Source organism: Equus asinus, chromosome 22 (assembly GCF_041296235.1).
Source record: "Equus asinus isolate D_3611 breed Donkey chromosome 22, EquAss-T2T_v2, whole genome shotgun sequence".
In the NCBI taxonomy this organism is placed as follows: Eukaryota; Metazoa; Chordata; class Mammalia; order Perissodactyla; family Equidae; genus Equus; species Equus asinus.
This window is the reverse complement of record NC_091811.1, coordinates 7,868,152-7,884,145: the sequence shown is the minus strand read 5'-3', so window position 1 is coordinate 7,884,145 and position 15,994 is coordinate 7,868,152.

The window sequence follows — 15,994 nt, the reverse complement described above, 5'->3', positions numbered from 1 at the left end:
ATCGTTCTTTCATTTTATGGAAGTGATAACCATTCTGGATGGAATACACTGAAATGTTTGAAAAGACTTGTATGAAGATACTCCTAAATAGCTACAAGCAATCTGGTTACACCACAGTGTTCTTTCATTTAATAAACTTTATATATAGTCTCCTATAGCTGTAGTGAAATGTTTTATATCATATATGAAAAGGTTCCTACAGCTACCTGCAAGCTGGGATCAGCACACTGACTTTTCATTGTAATAAAGTGATAGTTACTTTGTATGGCATACACTGAAATGTCAGAAAAGACTTATATGAGTGTATTTCTAAAGAGATACAAGCAAGCTGGTTTCACAATAGTGATCTTTCATTGAATTAATGTAATAGATATCCTGTCGCACATGTTGTGAAATTTTCAATAAATCTTACATGAAAATGTTACTATAAGTCTACCTGAAAGCTGAGTTAGGTACAATGTTTTTTCATTTTAAGAAAGTATAGCTGTTCTCTATGGCTCATACTGAAATGCTAGAAAAGACTTACATGAAGATGTTCCTTAAAAGCTACAAGGAAGTTGGTTTCACCACAGCATTCTTTCAATGAGTGAATGTTATAGATATTCCATCATGCCCGTAGTGAAATGTTTGATAGGACTTATTTGAAGATTCCCCTAAACAGCTGCAAGCAAGGTGTTTTCACCACAGTGTTCATTCAGAAAATGAATGTTATACGTATTCTGTCATGCCTCAAGAGAACTATTTGATGTCTTAGGTGAGAGTGTTCCTGAACAGCTACAAGCAAGCTTTTTCAACATAGTGTGGTTTCCTTGAATGAATGTTATGGATATCATGTTGCGGCTGTAGAGAAACGTTTGATAAGACATAAATGAAATGCTCATAAAGAGCCACTGGTTTCATCAGAACGTTCTTTCTGGATATGGAAGCGATAGCCATTCTGTAGGCATAATGAAGTGTTTGAAGAGCCTTATACGAAGACATTCCCAAGGCGCCAGAAGTAATCTGGCTTCACCACAGTGTTCTTTCAGTGAACGAGTGTTATAGCTAGTCTGTCATGCCTGTAGTGAAATGTTTAATAAGTCTTATATGAAGAGGTTTCAAACAGCCGCCAGCAAGCCGGGTTTAGCACAGTGTCCTTTAACTGTAAGTAAGTGAGAGCCATTCTGTATGGCATATGCTTAAATGTTAGAGAGGTCTTATATGAAGATGTTCCTAAATAGAATCCAACAAGATGTGCTCAGGACAGAATAATTTCATCATAAGATAGTGACAGCCGTTTAGTATGGCATATACAGAAATGCTGAAAAGGACTTAAATGAAGATCTTCCTTAACAGTCAAACCAAGCCACTTTCACCATAGTGTTCTTTCATTGAATGGATGTAATAGATATTCTGTCATGCCTGTAGTTAAATGTTCAATAGGTCTTACATAAAAATGCTCCTAATAATCTACCTGAAAGCTATTAAACACAACCTTCTTTCCTTGTAAGAAGGGTATGGCCATGCTGTATGCCATATACTGAAATGCTTGAAAAGCTTTATATGAAGATGTTCCTCAACAGTTACAAGAAAACTGCTTTCATCCCTGTGTTCATTCAATGAGTGAATGTTTAGAGATTCTGTCATTCCTGCAAAGGAATGTTTAATAAGTCTTACATGAAGATGTTTCTAAACAGCTACAAGGAAATTCTTTTAAATACAGTGTTATTACATTGAATAGACATTAAAGATATCCTGTCATGACTGTAGGCAAATGTCTGATAAGACTTGAGCAAAATATTAATAAACAATTACTTGCAAGCTGGGTTCATCACAGTATTCTTTTCTGGCTATGGAGATGATAGCCATTCTGTATGGCATAAAGTGATATGTTTGAAGAGCCTTTTATTTATATTCTTAAACAGCTAACAAGCAAGATGGTTTCTTCACAGTGTTCTTTCAGTGAATGAATGTTCTAGATATTGTCACATCTGTGGTGAAATATTTGATATATGATGTTCCTAAACAGCTACCCATAAACTGGATTCAGCATGTGTTCTTTCATTTTGTGAAAATGATAGTCGCTCTGTGTGGAATATACTTAAGTATTTGAAGTGTACTATGTGCAGATGTTCCTAAACAGTGAAAAGAAGATGGTTTTTGCATGATTTTCTTTCAGATAACAAATGTTATAGACATTGTCACATCTGTAGTCAAATGTTTGATATGATTTATGTGAAAATATCCCTAAACAGCTACCTGTTGGCTTGATTAAGCACAATGCTCTTTCATTGTAAGAAAGTGATAGCCGTTCCTTGTGGCATATACTGAAATGTTTGAAATGGCATATGTGAAGATGTTCCTTAAGAGCTACTTGCTAGGTGTTTTCCAGACAATGTTCTTTCAGTGAATGGATGTTATAGATAGTCTATCACACCCGTAGTGAAATGCTGGATAAGTTTTATGAAGATGTCCCTAAGTAGCTACAAGCAAAATGGTTTCCCAACAGTGTTCTTACAGACATTGAATGTTATAGATATTCTGTCATGCCTGTAGTGAAATGTTTGCTAAGGCTTGCATGAACACTTACATGAAGATGTTTCTAAACAGCCACAAGCAGGCTTTTTCAACACAGTATTTCATTGAATGAATGTAATAATTATCACATTGTGGCTGCAGAGAAACGTTTGATAAGACACACACAAAATGTTCATAAATAGCATGTGCCAGCTGGTTGCATCACAATGTTGTTTAATTTAATGGAAGTGATAATCATTCTGTACAGCATATGATGTGTTTGAATAGCCTCATATAAAGATATTCCTAAAAACTTATGAGCAATCTGGTTTCACCAGAGTGTGTTCCTCAGTGAAGGAATCTTACAGAGATTCTGTCAGAGCAGTAGTGACATGTTTGGTGTTTTGTATGAAGAAACCCTAAATGGCTTCCTGCAAGATGAGTTCAACACAGTGTTATTTCATTTTAAGAAAATGATAGTCATTCTGTTTGGCATAAACTGAAATATTAGAAAAGCCTTATATCAAGATGTTCCTAATTAGCTACCAGCAATCTGGCTTCACAATAGTGTTCTTTCACTGAATGGATGTAATAGATACTTTGTAGTGAAATGTATGATAAGTCTCTTAGGAAAAGGTTCCTAAACAGCTGCCTGCAATCTGGCTTCAGCACATTATATCATTGTCTCAAAGTGATATTCATTCAGTATGTCTTATATGGAAATGCTTGAAATGGTGAACATGAAGAAGTTTCTAAATATATACAAGCAAGATTGTTTCTCCACAGTTTTCTTTCAGTGACTGAATGTTATGTATAGTCTGTCACGACTATTGTAAAATGTTTGATAAGTCTTATGTAAAAACGTTCCTAGATAGCGATCTGTGAGCTCTATTTAGCACAGTGTTCTTTCATTGTAGGAAAATGATACCCATTCATTATGGCATATACTGAAATGTGAGAAATGTCTCAAATACAAATGTTCCTAATAATAGCTTCAAGATGCTTTCACCACAGAGGTCTTTCAGTGAAACAATATTGCAGATATTCTGTGACACTTGTAGTGAAGTGTTAGTTAAAACTTACTTGCAAGCTGGATTCAGCACAGTGTTTCTTTCATTGTTGGAAACTCATATTCAATCAGAACAGCAAATATTGAAATGGTTATAATGACTAATACGAAGATGATCCTTAATGGCTGCAAGTAAGATGGTTTCACCACAGTTTTCTCTCAGTGAACAAATGCTATATATATTCTGTCCCACATGCAATGAAATGTTTGTTAAGTCTTATATGAACATGTTCCTAAACAGCTACCCGCAAACTGGGCTTAGAACAGTCTTCTCACATTGTTAGTAATTGATAGGTCATCTGTAGGGCATATGCTGAAATGTTCGAACTGTCTTAGGTGAATATGCCCCTAAACAGCTGTAAGCACATTTGTTTCACCAGAGTTCCTTTAGTGTCTGAATCTTATGGATATTTTTCAAGTCTGTAGTGTAATTTTTTAAGTATTTTATGAAGTTCTTCCTAAACAGATACTAGGAAACAAGGGTTCAGCTCATCCTTCTTTCCTTGAGTGAATATTAAAATCATTCTGTCATGACCATAGCGCAATATTTGTTAAGACTTATAAAAAGATATTTCTAAAAGACAACTTTCCAGCTGGGTTCTTAACATCGTTCTTTCATTTTATGGAAGTGATAACCATTCTGGATGGAATACACTGAAATGTTTGAAAAGACTTGTATGAAGATACTCCTAAATAGCTACAAGCAATCTGGTTACACCACAGTGTTCTTTCATTTAATAAACTTTATATATAGTCTCCTATAGCTGTAGTGAAATGTTTTATATCATATATGAAAATGTTCCTACAGCTACCTGCAAGCTGGGATCAGCACACTGACTTTTCATTGTAATAAAGTGATAGTTACTTTGTATGGCATACACTGAAATGTCAGAAAAGACTTATATGAGTGTATTTCTAAAGAGATACAAGCAAGCTGGTTTCACAATAGTGATCTTTCATTGAATTAATGTAATAGATATCCTGTCGCACATGTTGTGAAATTTTCAATAAATCTTACATGAAAATGTTACTATAAGTCTACCTGAAAGCTGAGTTAGGTACAATGTTTTTTCATTTTAAGAAAGTATAGCTGTTCTCTATGGCTCATACTGAAATGCTAGAAAAGACTTACATGAAGATGTTCCTTAAAAGCTACAAGGAAGTTGGTTTCACCACAGCATTCTTTCAATGAGTGAATGTTATAGATATTCCATCATGCCCGTAGTGAAATGTTTGATAGGACTTATTTGAAGATTCCCCTAAACAGCTGCAAGCAAGGTGTTTTCACCACAGTGTTCATTCAGAAAATGAATGTTATACGTATTCTGTCATGCCTCAAGAGAACTATTTGATGTCTTAGGTGAGAGTGTTCCTGAACAGCTACAAGCAAGCTTTTTCAACATAGTGTGGTTTCCTTGAATGAATGTTATGGATATCATGTTGCGGCTGTAGAGAAACGTTTGATAAGACATAAATGAAATGCTCATAAAGAGCCACTGGTTTCATCAGAACGTTCTTTCTGGATATGGAAGCGATAGCCATTCTGTAGGCATAATGAAGTGTTTGAAGAGCCTTATACGAAGACATTCCCAAGGCGCCAGAAGTAATCTGGCTTCACCACAGTGTTCTTTCAGTGAACGAGTGTTATAGCTAGTCTGTCATGCCTGTAGTGAAATGTTTAATAAGTCTTATATGAAGAGGTTTCAAACAGCCGCCAGCAAGCCGGGTTTAGCACAGTGTCCTTTAACTGTAAGTAAGTGAGAGCCATTCTGTATGGCATATGCTTAAATGTTAGAGAGGTCTTATATGAAGATGTTCCTAAATAGAATCCAACAAGATGTGCTCAGGACAGAATAATTTCATCATAAGATAGTGACAGCCGTTTAGTATGGCATATACAGAAATGCTGAAAAGGACTTAAATGAAGATCTTCCTTAACAGTCAAACCAAGCCACTTTCACCATAGTGTTCTTTCATTGAATGGATGTAATAGATATTCTGTCATGCCTGTAGTTAAATGTTCAATAGGTCTTACATAAAAATGCTCCTAATAATCTACCTGAAAGCTATTAAACACAACCTTCTTTCCTTGTAAGAAGGGTATGGCCATGCTGTATGCCATATACTGAAATGCTTGAAAAGCTTTATATGAAGATGTTCCTCAACAGTTACAAGAAAACTGCTTTCATCCCTGTGTTCATTCAATGAGTGAATGTTTAGAGATTCTGTCATTCCTGCAAAGGAATGTTTAATAAGTCTTACATGAAGATGTTTCTAAACAGCTACAAGGAAATTCTTTTAAATACAGTGTTATTACATTGAATAGACATTAAAGATATCCTGTCATGACTGTAGGCAAATGTCTGATAAGACTTGAGCAAAATATTAATAAACAATTACTTGCAAGCTGGGTTCATCACAGTATTCTTTTCTGGCTATGGAGATGATAGCCATTCTGTATGGCATAAAGTGATATGTTTGAAGAGCCTTTTATTTATATTCTTAAACAGCTAACAAGCAAGATGGTTTCTTCACAGTGTTCTTTCAGTGAATGAATGTTCTAGATATTGTCACATCTGTGGTGAAATATTTGATATATGATGTTCCTAAACAGCTACCCATAAACTGGATTCAGCATGTGTTCTTTCATTTTGTGAAAATGATAGTCGCTCTGTGTGGAATATACTTAAGTATTTGAAGTGTACTATGTGCAGATGTTCCTAAACAGTGAAAAGAAGATGGTTTTTGCATGATTTTCTTTCAGATAACAAATGTTATAGACATTGTCACATCTGTAGTCAAATGTTTGATATGATTTATGTGAAAATATCCCTAAACAGCTACCTGTTGGCTTGATTAAGCACAATGCTCTTTCATTGTAAGAAAGTGATAGCCGTTCCTTGTGGCATATACTGAAATGTTTGAAATGGCATATGTGAAGATGTTCCTTAAGAGCTACTTGCTAGGTGTTTTCCAGACAATGTTCTTTCAGTGAATGGATGTTATAGATAGTCTATCACACCCGTAGTGAAATGCTGGATAAGTTTTATGAAGATGTCCCTAAGTAGCTACAAGCAAAATGGTTTCCCAACAGTGTTCTTACAGACATTGAATGTTATAGATATTCTGTCATGCCTGTAGTGAAATGTTTGCTAAGGCTTGCATGAACACTTACATGAAGATGTTTCTAAACAGCCACAAGCAGGCTTTTTCAACACAGTATTTCATTGAATGAATGTAATAATTATCACATTGTGGCTGCAGAGAAACGTTTGATAAGACACACACAAAATGTTCATAAATAGCATGTGCCAGCTGGTTGCATCACAATGTTGTTTAATTTAATGGAAGTGATAATCATTCTGTACAGCATATGATGTGTTTGAATAGCCTCATATAAAGATATTCCTAAAACTTATGAGCAATCTGGTTTCACCAGAGTGTGTTCCTCAGTGAAGGAATCTTACAGAGATTCTGTCAGAGCAGTAGTGACATGTTTGGTGTTTTGTATGAAGAAACCCTAAATGGCTTCCTGCAAGATGAGTTCAACACAGTGTTATTTCATTTTAAGAAAATGATAGTCATTCTGTTTGGCATAAACTGAAATATTAGAAAAGCCTTATATCAAGATGTTCCTAATTAGCTACCAGCAATCTGGCTTCACAATAGTGTTCTTTCACTGAATGGATGTAATAGATACTTTGTAGTGAAATGTATGATAAGTCTCTTAGGAAAAGGTTCCTAAACAGCTGCCTGCAATCTGGCTTCAGCACATTATATCATTGTCTCAAAGTGATATTCTTTCAGTATGTCTTATATGGAAATGCTTGAAATGGTGAACATGAAGAAGTTTCTAAATATATACAAGCAAGATTGTTTCTCCACAGTTTTCTTTCAGTGACTGAATGTTATGTATAGTCTGTCACGACTATTGTAAAATGTTTGATAAGTCTTATGTAAAAACGTTCCTAGATAGCGATCTGTGAGCTCTATTTAGCACAGTGTTCTTTCATTGTAGGAAAATGATACCCATTCATTATGGCATATACTGAAATGTGAGAAATGTCTCAAATACAAATGTTCCTAATAATAGCTTCAAGATGCTTTCACCACAGAGGTCTTTCAGTGAAACAATATTGCAGATATTCTGTGACACTTGTAGTGAAGTGTTAGTTAAAACTTACTTGCAAGCTGGATTCAGCACAGTGTTTCTTTCATTGTTGGAAACTCATATTCAATCAGAACAGCAAATATTGAAATGGTTATAATGAATAATACGAAGATGATCCTTAATGGCTGCAAGTAAGATGGTTTCACCACAGTTTTCTCTCAGTGAACAAATGCTATATATATTCTGTCCCACATGCAATGAAATGTTTGTTAAGTCTTATATGAACATGTTCCTAAACAGCTACCCGCAAACTGGGCTTAGAACAGTCTTCTCACATTGTTAGTAATTGATAGGTCATCTGTAGGGCATATGCTGAAATGTTCGAACTGTCTTAGGTGAATATGCCCCTAAACAGCTGTAAGCACATTTGTTTCACCAGAGTTCCTTTAGTGTCTGAATCTTATGGATATTTTTCAAGTCTGTAGTGTAATTTTTTAAGTATTTTATGAAGTTCTTCCTAAACAGATACTAGGAAACAAGGGTTCAGCTCATCCTTCTTTCCTTGAGTGAATATTAAAATCATTCTGTCATGACCATAGCGCAATATTTGTTAAGACTTATAAAAAGATATTTCTAAAAGACAACTTTCCAGCTGGGTTCTTAACATCGTTCTTTCATTTTATGGAAGTGATAACCATTCTGGATGGAATACACTGAAATGTTTGAAAAGACTTGTATGAAGATACTCCTAAATAGCTACAAGCAATCTGGTTACACCACAGTGTTCTTTCATTTAATAAACTTTATATATAGTCTCCTATAGCTGTAGTGAAATGTTTTATATCATATATGAAAATGTTCCTACAGCTACCTGCAAGCTGGGATCAGCACACTGACTTTTCATTGTAATAAAGTGATAGTTACTTTGTATGGCATACACTGAAATGTCAGAAAAGACTTATATGAGTGTATTTCTAAAGAGATACAAGCAAGCTGGTTTCACAATAGTGATCTTTCATTGAATTAATGTAATAGATATTCTGTCGCACATGTTGTGAAATTTTCAATAAATCTTACATGAAAATGTTACTATAAGTCTACCTGAAAGCTGAGTTAGGTACAATGTTTTTTCATTTTAAGAAAGTATAGCTGTTCTCTATGGCTCATACTGAAATGCTAGAAAAGACTTACATGAAGATGTTCCTTAAAAGCTACAAGGAAGTTGGTTTCACCACAGCATTCTTTCAATGAGTGAATGTTATAGATATTCCATCATGCCCGTAGTGAAATGTTTGATAGGACTTATTTGAAGATTCCCCTAAACAGCTGCAAGCAAGGTGTTTTCACCACAGTGTTCATTCAGAAAATGAATGTTATACGTATTCTGTCATGCCTCAAGAGAACTATTTGATGTCTTAGGTGAGAGTGTTCCTGAACAGCTACAAGCAAGCTTTTTCAACATAGTGTGGTTTCCTTGAATGAATGTTATGGATATCATGTTGCGGCTGTAGAGAAACGTTTGATAAGACATAAATGAAATGCTCATAAAGAGCCACTGGTTTCATCAGAACGTTCTTTCTGGATATGGAAGCGATAGCCATTCTGTAGGCATAATGAAGTGTTTGAAGAGCCTTATACGAAGACATTCCCAAGGCGCCAGAAGTAATCTGGCTTCACCACAGTGTTCTTTCAGTGAACGAGTGTTATAGCTAGTCTGTCATGCCTGTAGTGAAATGTTTAATAAGTCTTATATGAAGAGGTTTCAAACAGCCGCCAGCAAGCCGGGTTTAGCACAGTGTCCTTTAACTGTAAGTAAGTGAGAGCCATTCTGTATGGCATATGCTTAAATGTTAGAGAGGTCTTATATGAAGATGTTCCTAAATAGAATCCAACAAGATGTGTTCAGGACAGAATAATTTCATCATAAGATAGTGACAGCCGTTTAGTATGGCATATACAGAAATGCTGAAAAGGACTTAAATGAAGATCTTCCTTAACAGTCAAACCAAGCCACTTTCACCATAGTGTTCTTTCATTGAATGGATGTAATAGATATTCTGTCATGCCTGTAGTTAAATGTTCAATAGGTCTTACATAAAAATGCTCCTAATAATCTACCTGAAAGCTATTAAACACAACCTTCTTTCCTTGTAAGAAGGGTATGGCCATGCTGTATGCCATATACTGAAATGCTTGAAAAGCTTTATATGAAGATGTTCCTCAACAGTTACAAGAAAACTGCTTTCATCCCTGTGTTCATTCAATGAGTGAATGTTTAGAGATTCTGTCATTCCTGCAAAGGAATGTTTAATAAGTCTTACATGAAGATGTTTCTAAACAGCTACAAGGAAATTCTTTTAAATACAGTGTTATTACATTGAATAGACATTAAAGATATCCTGTCATGACTGTAGGCAAATGTCTGATAAGACTTGAGCAAAATATTAATAAACAATTACTTGCAAGCTGGGTTCATCACAGTATTCTTTTCTGGCTATGGAGATGATAGCCATTCTGTATGGCATAAAGTGATATGTTTGAAGAGCCTTTTATTTATATTCTTAAACAGCTAACAAGCAAGATGGTTTCTTCACAGTGTTCTTTCAGTGAATGAATGTTCTAGATATTGTCACATCTGTGGTGAAATATTTGCTATATGATGTTCCTAAACAGCTACCCATAAACTGGATTCAGCATGTGTTCTTTCATTTTGTGAAAATGATAGTCGCTCTGTGTGGAATATACTTAAGTATTTGAAGTGTACTATGTGCAGATGTTCCTAAACAGTGAAAAGAAGATGGTTTTTGCATGATTTTCTTTCAGATAACAAATGTTATAGACATTGTCACATCTGTAGTCAAATGTTTGATATGATTTATGTGAAAATATCCCTAAACAGCTACCTGTTGGCTTGATTAAGCACAATGCTCTTTCATTGTAAGAAAGTGATAGCCGTTCCTTGTGGCATATACTGAAATGTTTGAAATGGCATATGTGAAGATGTTCCTTAAGAGCTACTTGCTAGGTGTTTTCCAGACAATGTTCTTTCAGTGAATGGATGTTATAGATAGTCTATCACACCCGTAGTGAAATGCTGGATAAGTTTTATGAAGATGTCCCTAAGTAGCTACAAGCAAAATGGTTTCCCAACAGTGTTCTTACAGACATTGAATGTTATAGATATTCTGTCATGCCTGTAGTGAAATGTTTGCTAAGGCTTGCATGAACACTTACATGAAGATGTTTCTAAACAGCCACAAGCAGGCTTTTTCAACACAGTATTTCATTGAATGAATGTAATAATTATCACATTGTGGCTGCAGAGAAACGTTTGATAAGACACACACAAAATGTTCATAAATAGCATGTGCCAGCTGGTTGCATCACAATGTTGTTTAATTTAATGGAAGTGATAATCATTCTGTACAGCATATGATGTGTTTGAATAGCCTCATATAAAGATATTCCTAAAAACTTATGAGCAATCTGGTTTCACCAGAGTGTGTTCCTCAGTGAAGGAATCTTACAGAGATTCTGTCAGAGCAGTAGTGACATGTTTGGTGTTTTGTATGAAGAAACCCTAAATGGCTTCCTGCAAGATGAGTTCAACACAGTGTTATTTCATTTTAAGAAAATGATAGTCATTCTGTTTGGCATAAACTGAAATATTAGAAAAGCCTTATATCAAGATGTTCCTAATTAGCTACCAGCAATCTGGCTTCACAATAGTGTTCTTTCACTGAATGGATGTAATAGATACTTTGTAGTGAAATGTATGATAAGTCTCTTAGGAAAAGGTTCCTAAACAGCTGCCTGCAATCTGGCTTCAGCACATTATATCATTGTCTCAAAGTGATATTCATTCAGTATGTCTTATATGGAAATGCTTGAAATGGTGAACATGAAGAAGTTTCTAAATATATACAAGCAAGATTGTTTCTCCACAGTTTTCTTTCAGTGACTGAATGTTATGTATAGTCTGTCACGACTATTGTAAAATGTTTGATAAGTCTTATGTAAAAACGTTCCTAGATAGCGATCTGTGAGCTCTATTTAGCACAGTGTTCTTTCATTGTAGGAAAATGATACCCATTCATTATGGCATATACTGAAATGTGAGAAATGTCTCAAATACAAATGTTCCTAATAATAGCTTCAAGATGCTTTCACCACAGAGGTCTTTCAGTGAAACAATATTGCAGATATTCTGTGACACTTGTAGTGAAGTGTTAGTTAAAACTTACTTGCAAGCTGGATTCAGCACAGTGTTTCTTTCATTGTTGGAAACTCATATTCAATCAGAACAGCAAATATTGAAATGGTTATAATGACTAATACGAAGATGATCCTTAATGGCTGCAAGTAAGATGGTTTCACCACAGTTTTCTCTCAGTGAACAAATGCTATATATATTCTGTCCCACATGCAATGAAATGTTTGTTAAGTCTTATATGAACATGTTCCTAAACAGCTACCCGCAAACTGGGCTTAGAACAGTCTTCTCACATTGTTAGTAATTGATAGGTCATCTGTAGGGCATATGCTGAAATGTTCGAACTGTCTTAGGTGAATATGCCCCTAAACAGCTGTAAGCACATTTGTTTCACCAGAGTTCCTTTAGTGTCTGAATCTTATGGATATTTTTCAAGTCTGTAGTGTAATTTTTTAAGTATTTTATGAAGTTCTTCCTAAACAGATACTAGGAAACAAGGGTTCAGCTCATCCTTCTTTCCTTGAGTGAATATTAAAATCATTCTGTCATGACCATAGCGCAATATTTGTTAAGACTTATAAAAAGATATTTCTAAAAGACAACTTTCCAGCTGGGTTCTTAACATCGTTCTTTCATTTTATGGAAGTGATAACCATTCTGGATGGAATACACTGAAATGTTTGAAAAGACTTGTATGAAGATACTCCTAAATAGCTACAAGCAATCTGGTTACACCACAGTGTTCTTTCATTTAATAAACTTTATATATAGTCTCCTATAGCTGTAGTGAAATGTTTTATATCATATATGAAAATGTTCCTACAGCTACCTGCAAGCTGGGATCAGCACACTGACTTTTCATTGTAATAAAGTGATAGTTACTTTGTATGGCATACACTGAAATGTCAGAAAAGACTTATATGAGTGTATTTCTAAAGAGATACAAGCAAGCTGGTTTCACAATAGTGATCTTTCATTGAATTAATGTAATAGATATTCTGTCGCACATGTTGTGAAATTTTCAATAAATCTTACATGAAAATGTTACTATAAGTCTACCTGAAAGCTGAGTTAGGTACAATGTTTTTTCATTTTAAGAAAGTATAGCTGTTCTCTATGGCTCATACTGAAATGCTAGAAAAGACTTACATGAAGATGTTCCTTAAAAGCTACAAGGAAGTTGGTTTCACCACAGCATTCTTTCAATGAGTGAATGTTATAGATATTCCATCATGCCCGTAGTGAAATGTTTGATAGGACTTATTTGAAGATTCCCCTAAACAGCTGCAAGCAAGGTGTTTTCACCACAGTGTTCATTCAGAAAATGAATGTTATACGTATTCTGTCATGCCTCAAGAGAACTATTTGATGTCTTAGGTGAGAGTGTTCCTGAACAGCTACAAGCAAGCTTTTTCAACATAGTGTGGTTTCCTTGAATGAATGTTATGGATATCATGTTGCGGCTGTAGAGAAACGTTTGATAAGACATAAATGAAATGCTCATAAAGAGCCACTGGTTTCATCAGAACGTTCTTTCTGGATATGGAAGCGATAGCCATTCTGTAGGCATAATGAAGTGTTTGAAGAGCCTTATACGAAGACATTCCCAAGGCGCCAGAAGTAATCTGGCTTCACCACAGTGTTCTTTCAGTGAACGAGTGTTATAGCTAGTCTGTCATGCCTGTAGTGAAATGTTTAATAAGTCTTATATGAAGAGGTTTCAAACAGCCGCCAGCAAGCCGGGTTTAGCACAGTGTCCTTTAACTGTAAGTAAGTGAGAGCCATTCTGTATGGCATATGCTTAAATGTTAGAGAGGTCTTATATGAAGATGTTCCTAAATAGAATCCAACAAGATGTGTTCAGGACAGAATAATTTCATCATAAGATAGTGACAGCCGTTTAGTATGGCATATACAGAAATGCTGAAAAGGACTTAAATGAAGATCTTCCTTAACAGTCAAACCAAGCCACTTTCACCATAGTGTTCTTTCATTGAATGGATGTAATAGATATTCTGTCATGCCTGTAGTTAAATGTTCAATAGGTCTTACATAAAAATGCTCCTAATAATCTACCTGAAAGCTATTAAACACAACCTTCTTTCCTTGTAAGAAGGGTATGGCCATGCTGTATGCCATATACTGAAATGCTTGAAAAGCTTTATATGAAGATGTTCCTCAACAGTTACAAGAAAACTGCTTTCATCCCTGTGTTCATTCAATGAGTGAATGTTTAGAGATTCTGTCATTCCTGCAAAGGAATGTTTAATAAGTCTTACATGAAGATGTTTCTAAACAGCTACAAGGAAATTCTTTTAAATACAGTGTTATTACATTGAATAGACATTAAAGATATCCTGTCATGACTGTAGGCAAATGTCTGATAAGACTTGAGCAAAATATTAATAAACAATTACTTGCAAGCTGGGTTCATCACAGTATTCTTTTCTGGCTATGGAGATGATAGCCATTCTGTATGGCATAAAGTGATATGTTTGAAGAGCCTTTTATTTATATTCTTAAACAGCTAACAAGCAAGATGGTTTCTTCACAGTGTTCTTTCAGTGAATGAATGTTCTAGATATTGTCACATCTGTGGTGAAATATTTGATATATGATGTTCCTAAACAGCTACCCATAAACTGGATTCAGCATGTGTTCTTTCATTTTGTGAAAATGATAGTCGCTCTGTGTGGAATATACTTAAGTATTTGAAGTGTACTATGTGCAGATGTTCCTAAACAGTGAAAAGAAGATGGTTTTTGCATGATTTTCTTTCAGATAACAAATGTTATAGACATTGTCACATCTGTAGTCAAATGTTTGATATGATTTATGTGAAAATATCCCTAAACAGCTACCTGTTGGCTTGATTAAGCACAATGCTCTTTCATTGTAAGAAAGTGATAGCCGTTCCTTGTGGCATATACTGAAATGTTTGAAATGGCATATGTGAAGATGTTCCTTAAGAGCTACTTGCTAGGTGTTTTCCAGACAATGTTCTTTCAGTGAATGGATGTTATAGATAGTCTATCACACCCGTAGTGAAATGCTGGATAAGTTTTATGAAGATGTCCCTAAGTAGCTACAAGCAAAATGGTTTCCCAACAGTGTTCTTACAGACATTGAATGTTATAGATATTCTGTCATGCCTGTAGTGAAATGTTTGCTAAGGCTTGCATGAACACTTACATGAAGATGTTTCTAAACAGCCACAAGCAGGCTTTTTCAACACAGTATTTCATTGAATGAATGTAATAATTATCACATTGTGGCTGCAGAGAAACGTTTGATAAGACACACACAAAATGTTCATAAATAGCATGTGCCAGCTGGTTGCATCACAATGTTGTTTAATTTAATGGAAGTGATAATCATTCTGTACAGCATATGATGTGTTTGAATAGCCTCATATAAAGATATTCCTAAAAACTTATGAGCAATCTGGTTTCACCAGAGTGTGTTCCTCAGTGAAGGAATCTTACAGAGATTCTGTCAGAGCAGTAGTGACATGTTTGGTGTTTTGTATGAAGAAACCCTAAATGGCTTCCTGCAAGATGAGTTCAACACAGTGTTATTTCATTTTAAGAAAATGATAGTCATTCTGTTTGGCATAAACTGAAATATTAGAAAAGCCTTATATCAAGATGTTCCTAATTAGCTACCAGCAATCTGGCTTCACAATAGTGTTCTTTCACTGAATGGATGTAATAGATACTTTGTAGTGAAATGTATGATAAGTCTCTTAGGAAAAGGTTCCTAAACAGCTGCCTGCAATCTGGCTTCAGCACATTATATCATTGTCTCAAAGTGATATTCATTCAGTATGTCTTATATGGAAATGCTTGAAATGGTGAACATGAAGAAGTTTCTAAATATATACAAGCAAGATTGTTTCTCCACAGTTTTCTTTCAGTGACTGAATGTTATGTATAGTCTGTCACGACTATTGTAAAATGTTTGATAAGTCTTATGTAAAAACGTTCCTAGATAGCGATCTGTGAGCTCTATTTAGCACAGTGTTCTTTCATTGTAGGAAAATGATACCCATTCATTATGGCATATACTGAAATGTGAGAAATGTCTCAAATACAAATGTTCCTAA